The 16599-nt window shown below is 54.6% G+C and overlaps 1 protein-coding gene across 2 annotated transcripts in view; it reads left to right on the forward strand.

Annotated features, from left to right (window-relative positions):
• The first annotated feature begins 1406 nt into the window (after window positions 1-1406).
• The window catches only part of Cd82 (CD82 molecule), a 36640-nt gene continuing 21447 nt past the window's right edge, over window positions 1407-16599 (forward strand). Inside the window, exon 1 of one of the 2 annotated variants that reach the window (XM_048360185.1) lies at window positions 1407-1510. The gene's annotated coding sequence lies outside the window, so the exon portion shown is untranslated. The remainder of the gene's footprint in view (window positions 1511-16599) is intronic. The other variant, XM_048360184.1, reaches the window with a different exon arrangement.

Consider the following 16599-nt stretch of genomic DNA (forward strand, 5'->3'; position numbering starts at 1 on the left):
GTAGGTCTGATACGGTCCCCAAAGTCAAGTTCCTAAGTTCCCCCAGGAATGGTGACCACACTGAGTCAGGACCAACCAAGCTTGGAGCACTGGGCTGAGATCCAGTTCTCTGCCCTCTCCCAACCATGCAAAGCAGGCAGAGTCATTCCCTCCCCACAATGAGGCTGTTGTGAGATACCAGGGAGATAATGGGGCCAAAGAGCTCTGTCAGCTGTGCAGGTTCATGGGCCCTGGTCATCCTCCTGGTAACCAGGCCGAGCCTGGGAGTGCTGAGGGCTGGCATTCAGGCTGGGCCCCTACAGCCACCTGGTGAACTTTTAATGCTGCTGCACTTTATTTCTAGGCTACATCTCAGGAGGGGCAGGCCTGCCCCTCCTGCTCACACCCTGTCCTTCCCCCGTCCTCCTCCCTCCCCTGCCTGCTCTACCACAACTGGCTGCTCTGGGCCGCTTCTGCAGGGGCCAGTCCAGGCAAGCCGGGGCAGCGTCAAGCCTGTGATTCAGGGCTTGGGGGCTGGATTCCAGTGTGAGAATGAGCCCACAACTTCTCCTTAGGTTGCGCATCTGTAAAATGGGCGCACCATGAGTACCTGGTGGGCGGTGTGAATTCCAGGGTCAGTGCTTTCACAGCGCCTGGCACAGAGCCCGGACCCGGGGGCCGGGGGGGGGGGGGGGGCGGTGGGCAAGAGTTCAGATCCCGGCGGCGCCTGTGCCCGGCGGCCTCCCGGTCGAAGCCCCGACTTGGAAGGCCCCTCGCTCCTACGCCGGAGCCCATCCCGGGTGGCACCCGGATACATCCGCCCTGGAATGCCGACGTGGGGGGCCCAGGCCAGCGGCCCAGGGCAGGCAGAGGTTGCCAGGGAGACCAGGATTAGGGAGGTGCTGGGAACTCGCGGGGAGGGGCCTGCCTGGCCCGAGAGAGCCCACGGTACCCCCCACACACACACCCCAGGAAAAAGGAGCTGGGAACCCGGAAGGGTGAGGGAGGCCCCAGAGGGACCAAGCTTCTAAGCTGGGCTGTGAGTGAGCAGACTTGGGGGCTAGACTTACGGGGGTGCACCGTGGACGGGGGCCCAGGAGTGACCTGCAGGGAAGCGGGCTGGGGATACTGGATCCTGGCCCTAGCAAGGCGGGCCAGGGGGCGGGGCCTCTTCTCCTTGGGGACAGGGGGCGTGGCCGCTTTATCTGAGAGGAGGGGGCGTGGCCTCTTCTGCCTACAGGCCGGCTGGGTTACAGCCCAGAAGCCACCCCTCAGTGGGCGTGGCCTGTCCTGGCCTGAGAACCGAGCTATCTCCAGCAGAGTCAAGGGCGGGGCTGACAGGACAGCGAAGGGGGTGTGTCGGGGGCGGGGCATCCCCAGCCGAGGGGCGGGGCCTGGGTGAGGCCGTTGCGTCCCGGGCGGGGGCCGGCGGCGGAGTGGCAGAGCCTTGAGCGGCGCCGTCGGACCGGGACGCCAGCGGGGAACGCCGACTTGCCTGCTCGCCGCGCGGAGGAGAAAGTAGAGCCAGCAGGTGAGACAGGACCCGGTGGAGGGCCGGCGGGACAGCCCGACGCAAAGTGAGCTTTGCAGCCCGCTGGGGCCGATTTCTCGCCACGGGTGACAGTGGGTGTGCGGTGGGGAGTCTCAGCCTCTGCGTCCGGACCCAACCCCCCTCCGCGCTCTGGCTCTGGTTCCGGGCCGTCCCCACCCCTGGCTCAGGAGCGCTCAGGTTCCAGTAGGAACAAGTTCATCCAGGTAACCCCAGGATCCTGTTTGTGCTTTCTTACCCAAATCCCGGAAGGTGAGATCTGGCAGGTGAGAGCCCTGCATTAGGCCACAGGTATTTAGATTGCTGGTGGCGTTGTTGTTTCACTCGGGTTTCTCTTCTTGCAAAATGAGACCATGGAAAGCTGCTTTTTTTTTTTTTTTAACCCCTCCTAAGTCGCACTGGAGCCGGATGGGAGCACTATTCACTGGGGAGGTCGAGGCAGAAGGATGACTAGTTTGAGGATCAACCTGGACTACGTACGTAGTGAGAGCCTAGCAAAAAGGAAAAAAAAGTTCCCACTTGCAGCCTGGGACTGAAGCCTCGGAACTCTGGGAAGGGGAACTCAAAGCAATAAGAAAGTTTCCATCTTTCCCTCCTCCCTAAAATCTGGAGAAGAGCTCAGTGGGGCTGGGCCCACTGAGACTTGACATGGGAAACAGCAGGACCTTTGCAGATGAGCTGGAAGAGGTGAATGGGGGAAGAGAAGGGAAAACCCCATCAAAGTTGGGGCCCAGTCAAGTGTAGACCCTGAGGCTCTTGAGATATACCCAGGGTTCGTTTCATGAACAGAAAACTCCTGTCCCTGCCTGGCCTTGGGTGCTGTGTGCTGGATCGCTTTAACTGGGATCCCAGTACTGCCTGTGGTCAAGGGGCTTGTTGGGCTTTAATGTATACACTGTGCCCAGCAAGGTGCCAGTGTCCAGAGGCCTCAATACATGACAGCTCACTACCTGATGGGCAGGGATGAAGGGCTGAAAGCTGACTGCAGATATACACCCCTCACAGACCCCAGGAGAGCACAGAAGTTGATACCTGCCACTTTGATCACTTTGAGTGTGACACCTAGACTGAAGAGTGGTAGAGTTTTCTGTCGTTTGGGTTAAGGTAGGAGAGGGTTAAGCCCAAACTGCTTCATGAGCACCTACAACACACAAGACAGGGCTGGGGGTTATATGGATGCACTAGCTGGGGTGGCTTCATTTTGGTCCTGATTTCCACGCATCCCCACTAGACTACTGCTGGAGACATTTCCAAGGTCTGTACCGACCAAGGGGCTAGAATCCAGCTATTGTAACAAATGTGTGGTTTGGTGTGCAGGTGAGGGGCCATGTGGGCACTCACTATCTGCTGGGCAGGGCTGAGCACAAAGGACACTTGCATTCTAAAATCTCTACCCCTTCTGGAGAGATGAGTCATTTGTTGTGGAACCAGCTGGAAAAGGCTGTACCATGTGAAGGAGACTGTGATGGGGAGTGTGTGTGTGTGGGGGGGTATTCAGAAGTAGGGAAACCCTTGAGAAACCAGAGTGCAGTGTGAGGGATGAGACTTGACCAGGATTTTCTGCCTGGGCTTCCCAGTCCAGGTTGGGTTTGGATCAAGCATTATAGCAGCAGAAGAGGGTCTGGTCTGGGTGCGGTTGGCTCACACCACTCAGGAGGTTGAGATCTGAGGATTGCAGTTCAAAGTCAGGCAGAAAAGTATGCAAGACTCTTATCTCTACTTAATCACAGAAAAAGCCAGAAGTGGTGCTATGGCTCAATTGGTAGAGCACCGGCCTTGAGCAAAAAGGAACTCAGGGGCAGCACCCAGGCCCAAAGGGCGGGGAAGGGGTGTGTGTGGGAGAATGAAGGTCTGGTGTGTACAGGGAAAGAGGAAAATTGCTAGGTAGTGCCTGTGGTGGGGGGAAGGAGATGTTGACTGCCATCTGTACTTAATGAACATCTAACCAGAGCCTTCCTATCACAGCTCTGTCCCACAGCTGTATGGGATGGGGATAGCAGGGACTCTGACATAAGATACATGAAGGAAAAGCCTTAGGGGGATCTCCAAGGCCTTATGGATTGGAAAGTGATGGTAGCCAGAGCATAGATGGCGTTTCAGGAAGTGGAAAATGCTTGGACAAAGGCAAGGAGCTCAGTGCCTGCCCCAGGATCTCTCAGGAAATGGCTGTGTTGATTGGTGACTGAAGTTTGGGACTGCCTAGATGGCCAGCCAAGCATGAGGGACTGGTGGGATCGAGGCTGCTGGAAGGTTTTAAGTGCCACGGTGAGGCCTCGAGACCCGAGCTGTAGAAAGGGGAGCAGGTGAAGGATTCTAAGCAGAGTGGCACTACAGGAAAGAAAGTCTGCCAGCTATGCTGGGGTGGAGGATCAATGGCTGTGGTGATGCAGAATGAAGGATCTTGGTGGCTCTAGAGATGACTGCAGCTGGGCATGGAGGAGGAGACTCCAGCCATAGGGTGGGGGGAGGGGGGTGCACCCTCTGAGCGAGGAGGAGCAGCGGTGATGAGGAGGACCAGCCTTCCAGCCATGCCCTGCTTTTCCTTCTATTCCTCAGCCAGTCTTCCCTACCCCACCCCAGCAGGGGCTTGGGAAAGTGGCCAAAGACCCCGCCCAGCCCAGTTAGCCACATGTCATCTCTGGCAGCAGCCAGCCAGCCTTGGTACAAGTTTCCTACAAGCTAGGTGAATTTGGGTTCTGTGGATTTCTGTGGAATTTCTGCTAGGCAGTGGCAGCCCCTCTTTTGAGGCCTAGACTTTACAAGAGGAAGCTCTCATTGGCTGGCCATCCTCCTCCAGTGCAGGGACCCGGGCCTGTCCTCTGAGGGCCAGAAGAGCTATTTCCATTGCTGAACAGATCTAGGCCCTGAGTACTGCTTCAGCTTTGGATGGTCGAGGCCTGCTGGCTCCCCTGGCTTGGCCTTGGCCCTGTCTGCTATGCCCACTTCCTCTGTCCCATGGGAAGCTCGGGGGTGGTTCTGATTTAATCAAGAGCATCAAACAGCCAGGAGTTGGCTTCTCTCTGTGAAGCTGCTTGGTCTGGGCCCCTTTGTAAAGCAGGATGGGGCTTGGAGTGGTGGTGGGAGGCCCCGTTTAATCTCAGCAGGAACTGCCTTGCCTGAGGCTCCCCCACGCCCCAACCTGGTCTGTACTGCCTGGAGGGGAAGCCCAGAGGTAAACAGGGGACATGTGGTGTGGGATGTGTGGCTTTCCTCCTTCCCCTGCCCCAGATGCTGCCTTGAGCAGGGAGCCCAGCATCCCGCCCTTTGGGCCCAGCTGTTGTCCTGGGGGGATGGCAGGGTTGGCTTGTTCCTGACTCACCCCTGGGATTCCCCCAGCACCAGTGAGTTTCCTGTCAGCAGATGACGCACTTAACTTTCTGCTGACGTGGACAAGTGGCTGAGGAGAACCAAGAGGCCTGGGTTCTGGTCTTGCCAGTAGTCCTAGCTCTGCTGTTTGTATGCTGTGTGACTTTAGCTACGTTCCTTCTCCTCTCTGAGCCTCCCTTCCCTGCCCTGCTAGTGGCTCATTCTTTATTTAGCTAAGGGTTTTCTGAAACTGGGATGTTGCCTTTGAAAATAGGACACATGTTCAAATGCATGCCTGTGTGTGCATGTGTACCTGTGTGTGCACACTACATCCTCAACAAAGAATGGGTCAAAGAGTACTTGTCCCATCTCCTTCCACTTTTCATTTTGTCTGCTCCAGAAGCAGGAAGCCTAGGGGGATGGCACAACACATGTTACAGCATGGCCATCACAACACATGTTACAGCATGGCCATCGGAAGCTAGAGTCCTGCCTCTGGCAGTTCCTAGCTATGCCATGGACAGGTGTGAAGCTCTGACAGAAAGCCTCCATGAAGCGTGTCTCCATCTGGCTGGCCTGTACCAGGTCCCAAGGGACTAGCCTCAGTGTACCTTCTGTGCCTTCTGTGATCCCCCATCTGTTCTACCTGGGCGGTGGGTGGCTGTCTTCTCCGCAGCATCACTCCAAGCTGTATAGATGAAGTAGGTCTGAGATCATGGCTGTCTCCCATGCCCCTCTTCTCTGCCTGTCCTGAGGGCCTTCCTCTTTGGTCCTGTGTGGTTTCATGGCCTAGGGCACTTCCTGAGCCCTCCTGGGCAAATGCCTTCTTGTCCATTTCAGTATCCTCCAGGCCTGGCCCATGGTAGACACTCAGGAAATGGTGGTAGAATGAATGTGGGATAATCCTGTAGGGAACCTGAGCTGGTACCTGGCACAACGCAGAGTCACTCAATGCTCAATAAACCTTAGCAAATGGGTAGCTAGGAATTAGAGCATGGATGCCCCCAGTCTTCCCTGTAGGCCTGGCTGGCCTCCTCCTGCACTGGGGCCCAGAGAGGAGACAGAAGCTGCCTGACCGGGACCCTGTAGTTAGGGCTTCTACTTGCCCTGTGATGCCTGGCCTTTATCCTACAGAGAGGGGAACCATGAGACTTCCTTCCTCCAGCCCTACCAGGGGCCACTACAGCCTTCTGTGAACCCTGACTCAGCCAGAAAAGGCATCTCTCCATCAGCAGTTTTCTGTGGACAGGGCTTGTGCATGCTGGGGCTTGGGCCCAGCGAATGGGCTGGTGCCGTTCAGGGAGCCCTTGTTGGACCCATCCTTGCACACCACCTAGGGACAGCTTGGGGTGCTCCCACTGACATCTCACACAGCAGTGAGGCTTCTATGCCCCCTTGAGGTGCTGCTTCTGGCTTTCCCTGCTGATTAAGGGATGTCCTAGTAAGGGAGTCTTTCAGAGCTCTGAGTTTAGGCTCTTAGGGCCAAACACAGATAAGGGAGTGGACAGGGCTGGAGTCTGGTGTTGGGGGCCTGGACTCAGGTCCTGCTCTATTGCAGAGCTGTTGAGGGACCTTAGCCAGGTAAGGTAACCTCCAGGCTGATTTCTTCTCTGCTTTAGCATCCTGTCTGGGAGTCCAGCTGGACCTGGGCAGGGAGAATGAGAAAGGGACCCTAGGCAAGATTGTGGCCTCTAAGATCACACGGAGGGTACTTTCTGAGGGGGCCACTTCCCAGATGGATGTGGCACTGAGCTTAACCCCGCTTTATAGTGTCAGCAGCTGTAGGAGCAGGGAGGCTGGGATCATTGTCCTTTGTTATCATCCAGTCTCGTACCTGCAGATTCAGCCAACCACAGCTCAAAGAGATTTGGAGAAAGACTTTGTCTATACTGCATATGGGGGCTTTAAAGTTGTTATTCTTGCTGGGCACACTGTGGCTCACAACTGTAATCCTAGCTACTAAGGAGGCTGAGATCTAAGGATTAAGGTTCAAAGCTAGCCCATGCAGAAAAGCCTGTGACACTCTGATCTCCAATTAACCATCAAAAAGCCTGAAGTGGAGGTGTGGCTCAAGTGGTAGAGCACCAGCCTTGAGCAAAAAGAAAACACACACACACACACACACACACACACACACACACACACACACCAAAACCTAAAGGACAGTGCTCTGGCCCTGAGTTCAAGCCCCAATAAAGGCATATACACACTTTTTCTTTCCTAAACAGTGCAGTGTAACAACTGTTAGCAGAGCATTTACATTGTATCAGGTAGTGTAACTGGTTAGGGATGATAAGATACATAGGTTAAATGGAAGTTATGTGCAAGTATTATACTATTTTCTGTAAAGGGGGTGAACATCTGTGGGTCCCCAGGGACAGCTGTCTTTACCTGACAGGGCTACTTGACACTGATACAAGAGTTACCACTGCTTGTGAAGCACCCAGGCCAGTGCCCTATACATAGTGCTTTATGTGCCCCAGTGCTCAGGGCCATTGCTGTTAGAGAGAAGCAGGGACTTAGGTAAACTTTTGAGCTTGAGACTACAGACTAAGCACCTGGATTCAAGTCCCAGGCTCATTCTTTCCCTGGGGGCAAGTTACAGCCCTTCTTGAGCTGCCAAATTCTTAACTGCTATCCTGCAGTGACCCTCTCCCTCTTCCTCCTCCCCCTTCCCTCCCCCCCACTTCTCGCTTTTGCACTGTGGGCCCTCTCTGGGGTTTTGCCCAGGCTAAGAGCTTCTGAGTGCTGGCCTCTCTTTTACCTGTTGCAGCCTAGAAGGAAGATGGTGCTGGCTGGTCCCAGCTCCAGCAAGAAAGGCTCTGCTGGCACTGAATGGCAGAGCTGCCCCCCTCTTCCCCCACTCAACAAGGTGCCAATGTAGATAAGCATGGGTAAATACACATACTGCAATGGACAGTTATGTATATGAGATCAAAAGCATTCATTATCTATTTACTTTCCCTTGTTTTTAGAACCCTCAGTGGCAAACCCAAATTTTTATACCTAAGGAAAAAATGAATATACTCATACAACAGAGTTCTAAAAACTCTCATCTTTAGCCAAATATGTGTGTGTGTGTGTGTGTGTGTGTGTGTGTGTGTGTGTGTGTGTGTATTGTATAGACTTGGGGTTCTCTGGAGCTTTCTGGTGTTAATAGATCCTGCATTTTCAAAGGAGCATGCAGTGTTGGTTTGCTGTGCTCTTGAGCTTGTGGAGCTTCATGAGACTTTAGGGAGTGGCTCAGATACCAGTGAAAGTTTAATCCAGCCTTGCAGGGGTGGACCCACCCCGAGTTCAGGGTGCAGAAAGCTTTTCCACAGTATCTGAAACCCACAGCTTAATCATCTCTGTAAGCCTCGGTGGGCCCACCATGGACTCAGGAGGTTCCACTGCCACGTCAGTGGGTTAACGCATGTTAAAGATAGTTCTTGCTGAACAGCCCCACTGGAGGTTGCGGCTTTAGAGGTGGAGCCCAGAGGACTTGTGGATGGCCTGCCTTGGTACTGACAGAGTCACCTCTCTGGACACAGAGCCAGACAGGAACCTGCCTTCCTGCAGGAACAGGTAGCCAGAACAGCTAATGGCCTGGAAAAAGCCTTTTCCTGGTGCCTAGCCAGCTTCCCTGCTGACAAGCTGGTGGGGCTGCTGAGCATGCTCAGTGTGTCTCCCAAGGGAGCCAATCAGATAAGGCCTTGGGTCCAGGGAGTGAAGGGGGCGGGGCAAGGCTAGAGGTGTTTACCTGTTAGAGGTCCCTCCCCCGGGAAATTAATGGGGAGAGGATTATGTGTTCCCTTGCAGACATATACCGGGCCCTTCAGATGACTCCTGGTATTCTGCAAGCACTCAATAAATGTTAACTTGTTGTGGCTGATGATAATACCACTAATTATAGTACTGTAGTTGGAAATCCTCCCACTTACTGTCTTAGGAGGCAGGCTACTGGCATGCTGTTGCAATGGGCTCTGTAAAGCGGTGCCATTTATAGAGGACTTAGACATTCGTTGGGTGGGTGGCAGGGTGATTTCTCTGAGGTCTTAAATCCAATACTTGGGTCATCTTCTGTCACCTGGACAGTCTACCTCCCTGACCCCTGACCTCTGCACACAGAGAAATAGGGCAGGGAGAAAGTGTTTCAGATTCTGGGCTTTTGAGTCCCTCTGGTCCCCTTTCTCTGTCCCAAGGTGAGCGGAGGGTTCCTCTTTGGCCAGGAGCCAGCACAGCATGGTGCTGAGGTTCTCAGATTTCATGTAAATTACAAGTAGGCAAGGCAGCTAGGGGTTCTTGCTGCCAGGGCATCCATGTCCATCAGACCTAGGCTCTAGCTAGTTCTACTCACAGTGTCTGCTCCCCATGAAGCCCATTTGACAGCAACCAGAGCTCTGGTTTCCAGGGGGGCTAAATGAAAAGATGCTGGTGAAATGTCTAGTGGCAGGGAGGGTGTGTGCCATCAGTAAACACCAGAGGTTGGTAAGCAGGAAAACGACGGCTGTTCCTGCTGCAGCTCTGGAAGAAGGAACCAAGAGTCTTCCTCTTCAGAGCCAAGGTTCCTAATGAGGCATGAAGGGGCTTGCCTGGGCTGCTGGAGTTCTGTGGCCAGCTGCTGTGGTCATCCTTCCCGATGAGCCTGTCTGAGCCCAGCCTGGACATGGGTGAGTTGAGGGCAGAGCTGGGGCCAGCTTGTGTCTTGAGTCTCAGGATCTCATCTACCTGTACTGTCTAAGCCCATGAGCAGCACCTAGCCACTGCTTGTTTACCCTAAGGCTCGGAGAGCTCACCCCTTTCATCTCTGGACAAATCTGGCTCTTAGAAAATAGGGTATACAGGCTGTATTTTCTCATCCTGACCATGCTTGTTGGGATTGTGTAGGCTGCATAGATGACAGCACACTGCTGGGGCCACAGCATGGAGCTGGGATCTGACAGAGAAAAGATATTTCTGTCAAAAACAACAGCACTGAGTCCTGGCTCTGCTGGCTCATGCCTATAATCCCAGCTGCTCATGAGGCTGAGATCTGAAGATCATGGTTCCAAGCCAGTGCAGGCAGGCAAGTCCGTGGGACTCTTATCAACAATTAACCACCAAAACGTTGGAAATGGAGGTGTGGCTCAAGGGGTAGAGTGTTAGCTTTGAGAAAAAAAAAAAAAAGCCCAGGGACAGTGCCCAGACCCTGAATTCAAGCCCTAGGACCAGAAAACAAAACAAAACAAAACCTCTCGTGTTCATCTGAACCAAATGGCAAAAACGACTAAACAAAACAAACTCTGAAGCCAAAGCCTTTTAGTTATTGAAGAAAGATTTTTGTGGGAAAAAAAAATTTTTCAAGCAAAGAACAGACACTCAGAAGGAAATAATCACTCAGAGATAAACACCACTGTCAACAGTTTGGTGTTTGGAGCTTAATAACAACAACACCCCCCCCCCCACACACACACACATACACACACACTCCAAGAAGCAGCAGCAGCTCAGATTGGGATCCTGAGGTGTGCCGAGGGAGGAGCGTGCCGGCCTGCTTCCCAGCCGGCAGCGAATACAACTCTCAGTGACCTGCTGAAGTCTAGCCTGCTACGCCAAATGACCTGAGGCCATTTGACGTTTTATCAGTAGCCACTTGGTCTTATTCTTGTACCTAATTCTCCTAAGCACCATGAACTGAATGCCTACAGGTGGCTTTCCAGTCAGGTGGTCTGCAAGGTCCGGGGACCGGATTCCCAAGGAAAAGCTTGCTTTGGGTATCTGGCAGCCAACACCTCTAAATTTTAGCCCACTTCAGGGAGGGGAAGCATCTGTCCTTGCACAGTAGACCCATGGGAGTAAGGTATGCGTGTGTGCACATGAGTATGTGTAAGAGAAAGATAGATGGAGGAGCTTTTCTCTTGACCCTCTGACCACCCCCATTCCTCTCCTCTCTGGGGGCCTGTGGTATCATTAACTAATCATGGGATCTCTTTACTATTTAATGACCTGTCCCCACAATGACTCCTTCCTCCCATAGCTTCTGGAAACCAAGGGACAGGGGAGATGAGGTCGTGGGAGGAAGCCTGTGTGGAGTAGGAGGTGGGTTCTGACATGCAGGGCAGTGTCGGCCTCACCCCTAGTTTCGGTTCTGAGGGTGTGGGGTCATTTCTAACAACTCCAGATCTCAGGAGCTTCAGGGCTGTGGTGTGGGGTGGGGGCCTGGCCAGCCCTGTGTCATGTCAGCACACTTCATGAAGCCTGAACTTGCCTCTCTGCTCCCAGTCCCCTGAAAGGGATTTGAATGAATGGGAACTCAATGCACAGGATGACAATTGGGTGTCACCAGCTCATTTTACAGAAAGTAAACTGAGGCTCTTTCAGGCAACCCGCTGTGTCCAGGAGTGCTCTGGGCATCTGCTGGAGCCCTTACTCTGGAACCCTGGCACCATTGAGCCCCTACCCTCACCCTGCCCCAGTATCTACCCCATTGGTTTGCCGGACACAGAGATACCAACCACTGTGCCCACCCCAGGAGACTCAGTGAGGGCTTGGGAAGGCAGCCCCCCCCCCCCCCACGGCAACTCTGAGCCAGAGTCTTGCTGACTGCTCAGTAATGTGATCTTCTGAGTCTCGTATTCTCCAGTCAGTTTCTGTTCCCAGTCATTGTTCTGGACAGGTTTTCCGGGAAGCCGGAAACTTTCTCCTGTTAAGCCTGGGCCCTGCCTGGCAGGTCCAGCAGAGAGAGGGGGAACATCAAGTCTGGGCCAAGCCCTGGCAAGATCTATGAAGGCAGCCATGATACCAGGTCACCTCTCCACAAGTGGTGGTCATTAGCCCTCGCCCCCATTTCACAGGCAAGAAAACTGAGGCTCTAGGAGCTATGACCCTTGCTAGGAGGGGGGCAGATCTGAGCTTTCAATCCCAAGTTCCCAGGCTAGTCTTGATCTGAAAGGGACTGGGATAGGAGAGTGCATGCAGTCTGTGCCCTGCCCTGTATGATGCAGACAGGGCAGCCGCACAGGCAGGGTTCTCTTTGGACTCGGGGTCCTACCTGGTCTTCTGGAGACCAGATTCAAATCTTTCTGTGCTGCTGCCTGGCATGGACCTGGGGAAGGATGTCCCCATTGAGGTACCCCTGTTCCCATCTCTGCTAATGACCCCTTGTGCTGTCCAGCTGTTGCCAGTGGTGACTTCCTCCATTTCAGCCCCTTGATCTTTCCAGTTGGAGAGTGTCATTGCATAACCCCATCTCACAGGCTGATAGGGCAGCGAGGGATTTGTCCTGGGTTCCCAATTGGGAGGTGCTAGAGCAGGACTTCTCCTTTGAGATCACCTGTCCCATCCCAGCCTGCTTATCCTCTGTACCACCTCCTAGAGGAGCAGGGAGAACTCTGCCATCCGCCGCAGGGACCACATTAGGCTCTGGGGTTGTGGATGTAAGGGGCCTAAGGATCCAGGACAAGCTGAACTGGAATCTTCACTCTGAGTCAGGACCCCTGCCCAGACCCTGGGGTTTGAGAGCCCTGATGGGAGTAGGGGGAGGAAGTCAGACCAGGGCCCCTCCCACCTCAGCCTTCTCATGGAGCCTGTGCAGAATTTTCCAGACTCTCAGGCTTTGGTGAGAACATCATTGATGTCTGCGCCCTGCAGCCACGCTTGTGTTCTCTCCTCCCCTCTGTGACCTGTCTTCTTCTGTGCCAGGCCACCTTCTGTCCATAGCTTCCCTGGGGCCAGACAACTCTTTTGTGTGCCATGCTGTGTGGAGGGCATACTGGCCAACTCATTTAGTGAGCTCTGGGCTAGGCCTGCCCACAGGGCTCAGAGCCCACAGGGCCTGCAGGGATGGAGGACCAGTGACTTTCACACCGGCTCATGACTTTGAGTGAGGCACTCATCTTCACCCATGACTTGTGAGGTTTGCAGAGAGAAAAAAAAAAAAAAAAAACATCCTGCAAGGGTCAGCCCCTCCCACCTGGTGGAAATGCCTATTGCTCCCTTCCCTGCAATGGGCAGAGCCTGCATCCTGCCTCACCCACCCCAACGCCTCTGAGGCCCTGTCTGGTTGGGCCTTGGCCTCAGGCCTGACTTTATCTGCTGTAGGAGGGGTGTTCTGGGCCAAGGGCTGGGATCAGTGTTCTCATGCTAGTCTGGGCCTCTGCCTGGGCCTCTCTCAGACTGTTTCCAGATCTGTGCTCCCAGGGGAGGGGGGGTCCTCACACTTGCTATTGTGGGGCTCAGAGGTGATCAGCCCCAAGAGGTCTCTGGCAAGTTGGATGAGCAAGGGTGGGAATGCAAGGAGCCTTGAGGGCTCCACCACAGGACCCTGAGCCTGGCCACTTGCAGCACAGCTCTGGAATACATCCCTCCTCCTTCAGAAATGCCAGCTCTTTTCTTCCCACCCAAGCCACTCTTCCCATGAGGCAGAGCCAAGCTGCCCAGGCATGAGGCCCTGAGACCAAGGTGTCAACACATGTCTCAGGCCTGGCACTCAGGGTTCACTGGGGGCAAACTCCTCCTGGGAGCCCCTGGCACCTCTCCTATCTGCCTGGCTGTCTGCATGGTCCCCTCTGCCCAGTTCCATTAGGTCCAGAACCTTCTCACGCTGATAGTCATCAACCCATTTCCCTTGATTGTACAAAGAGCCTCTCCCTCTTCAGACACCTCCTACAGCAAGGGGTCACCAAGGCCTGCTGCCAGGATCCCCACAACCTTTCACCCTACCACCAGACCCTGGGCCAATGCATGCTTTGCCTCCTAGAGGGCTGACCCTCCATCAGGAGAGGGACTGATTGCCTGAGGGCTGGGGGGTGGGGAGCTAGTCCCCTCTCCACAGATAGGTAAACTGAGGTTGAGATAGTGAGTAGTGGAAAGAGAGAACTGTCTGGGCTGATGGTCCTCCCTCCTTGTACGTAGACCTGAGGGCCCAGATTGCCACTACCAAGTACCTGCTCTGCGGAGGGGTGACCGGCCTGGGGTCCCACGCTCTGGGCGTCCACAGACCCTATGCAGGTTGGAGCACTGCTTTTAGAGCAAGGGAAGAGGAAAGGCTCCAAGGACCCCACAGGCAGAGGTACAGAACTGCAGGAAGGCAGAGATAGGCAAGGGGGCCCTGCCCTGCTCTTTCTTCCCAGCCTGGGCTGGTGGCCTGGCACTGTCACCCAGAAAGACCTCCTGCCAAATTCTTGGTGACACAGATTTGTGTCCTCTCCCCCTGCCCAGCCCTCTGCTCACCTGAGGGTCCTGGAGGCACTTGATGCCTGTGTATACAGGTAGCACAGTGTCCCCCTTAGCCTGTCCATCTCCTACCCCATGCTACAAGAGCCATAATTAAGTTCTCACACTTAGGGAAGTACAGGTACCTGCACCTTGGGAGGCCAGAAGGCTAGGCCTGCTCCCCAGATGTGGGAGCTGAGGCTCAGCAAAGACACTTGGCTGTGGGGAAGGGCATACAGAACCTACATCTGTCTGTGTGTCTGTCCTAAGCCCTCAGGCCAAAGTACTTAGGGTAGACAGGCAGTGCTCCCTCAGGTCTGTGGAGGAGAGTGGTCTGGGAGGGCTGTGTGGAGGAAGGGGCATTATACCTGTCTCTCCCTTCCTTCCTGAGCTCAGGCCCTGGGAAAGAGACACTGGCTGAAAGGACTCCTGCGGCCACCAGGGATCCCTGATTCAAGTCTCCTCTCTCTCCCTATTGCCTGCTCAGAGCCCACACCCAGTCTGGGAACCCCGACTGTGGCCCAGCCATATGGCCCCACCAGCCAGGTCCTGGGAGGGTCCTGTGAGCTGCCCCCTCGCTGTCTGTCATGCACCTAGAACATGTTCTGGTGGGTGGGTTTGCAGTCTGGGCTACAAGTTTGGAGGATTATTTCAGTTCCTTATCATGTAAACTGCAGGCTCTGGGCAAGATGGGTTGTGGGTCAGACTATTGGGATTCCACTCTGGCCTATGGGCTCTATAACCTTGGGCAAGTTTCTTTGCCTATCTAGTTTCAGTTTCTTCAACTGTAAAATGGCTCCCAAGAAGGGAGCCAAAGTGCTTAGCACCCTGGCTGGCAAGGACAACAGTGTGCAGAGGAGAGGCAGCTTTTGTCACTGAGGAACTGGAACCTGGAGGCCAGCTTGTCCCTCAGCGGCTGGCATTGCCACACTCCTGGTGTGCAATTGCTCATTTTCACATAAGTTCCAGCCTGGGTGCTTCTGGTGGACTGGGTGCAATCTGTCCATCCATTTCCTGTGTCCAGCTTGGGGGTAGCTCGTGATAGGTATGAGGGGCTGTCACTCAGGATGGCACTCTGGGCTCTAGCAGGGCTAATCCTCAAGGCCTCTGACCCTTTCAGCCTGTCACCTGAGGAGAGCATTGTCTCTTTCCCCCTCCTCTCCTTTCCTGTCTCCTCCTCCTCCTCCTCCTCCTCCTCCTCCTCCTCCTCCTCCTCCTCCTCCTCCTCCTCCTCCTCCTCCTCCTCCTTCTCCTCCTTCTCCTCCTCCTCGCCAGTACTGGGAACTTGAACTCAGGGCCTGAGGTGCTGTTCCTTAACTTTCTCACTCAAAGCTGATGTTCTGCCACTTAAGCCACAGCTCCACTTCTGTGGTTAATTGGAGATAAGAGTCTCACAGACTTCCCTGCCCAGGCTAGCTTTGAACTGCAGTCCTCAGATCCTCTTGAATAGCTAGGATTATAGACGTGAGCCACCAGTGCCTGGTGCATGCTGTCATCTTTGAGGTCGCCCCTGAGCAATAAACTGGTTGGGCCTGGTAGTTCAGCCTGGCCCTGTGCCCGCCTCTGTCTCAGCTAGCTAGGGAAAGTGTCCATTGGCATCTGGCCTGGCCATTGCCCTTTTACACGGGCTTCTGACAAACCCATTCTGTCCTAAACCACAACTAAACATCCAACCAGAGATTGGAAAATGAGATGGCAGGAGGTTAAACTGCCAGCCCCAGTCAGCAGGGCTTTCAGGAAACACATCACCTGTCAAACCTGAAAACAAATAGCACAGTGGCCTCTTTTTGTGAGTGAACAGGACAAAGTCCAGGCGCTGAAGATGAGTGCCAGCCAGCCACCCACCCTCAGGTGTTGTGCCCAGGGCAAGGTTTCCAGAGCAAGGCCCTAGGCTATCCCTCCTGCTTTCTCCCAGGTGGAAGGATTGCTGTACTTAGGGAGCTGGGGTACCTTTGACCTCAGGGTGGCCCTGAGGTCCCTCCTGAGCCAAGGGTAGAGGCCTTCTTCTCCAGGTGGCCCAGCCTCTCCCAGGAGTGGTAGGGTCTCCTGGGGCTCCAGGCTGGACACTGAGAGGATTCAGCCAACCTTCATAGGGCATCTGACTCTCAATAGGACATCCCCACCTTCCGTAGTCACCACATCCCAGTCTGTCTCTTTTATTTGAGACTTGCTGATACCAGGCACCTCTCATACACCCACTCCTGTAGCCCTGGTCATCACCCACCCACCGTGGAGCTCATTTTACAGGTAGGGGATGCTGAGTTCCTGAGGTGAGGTGCCACAGGCTGGCAGGATGTGGCCCGTGTGGCCTCTTCATGCAGGGACACTGGGAGCAGGGACAGCCTCCTGTGGAAGGCAGAGCTGTGGACGGAAGTCTCCAAGCCCTCTCTTTCATGCTCAGCCCCAGCTGACTGCCTGCTATCACTAGCTATCTCTGGCCCCTCAACCTGCAGTGATCTCAACCAGGGCCTAGTGACATTGCCCTAGGGGAAATGGCCTGAAGGGAGTGAGCTTTGAGGAAGGTGGGGTAGAACAGTGAGTCTTGTCAGTGAGTCTTAACACTTGCAGTCCCCTGGAGAGCTTAGAGACCC

The sequence above is a fragment of the Perognathus longimembris genome, chromosome 13 (assembly GCF_023159225.1).
Source record: "Perognathus longimembris pacificus isolate PPM17 chromosome 13, ASM2315922v1, whole genome shotgun sequence".
NCBI lineage: Eukaryota > Metazoa > Chordata > Mammalia > Rodentia > Heteromyidae > Perognathus > Perognathus longimembris.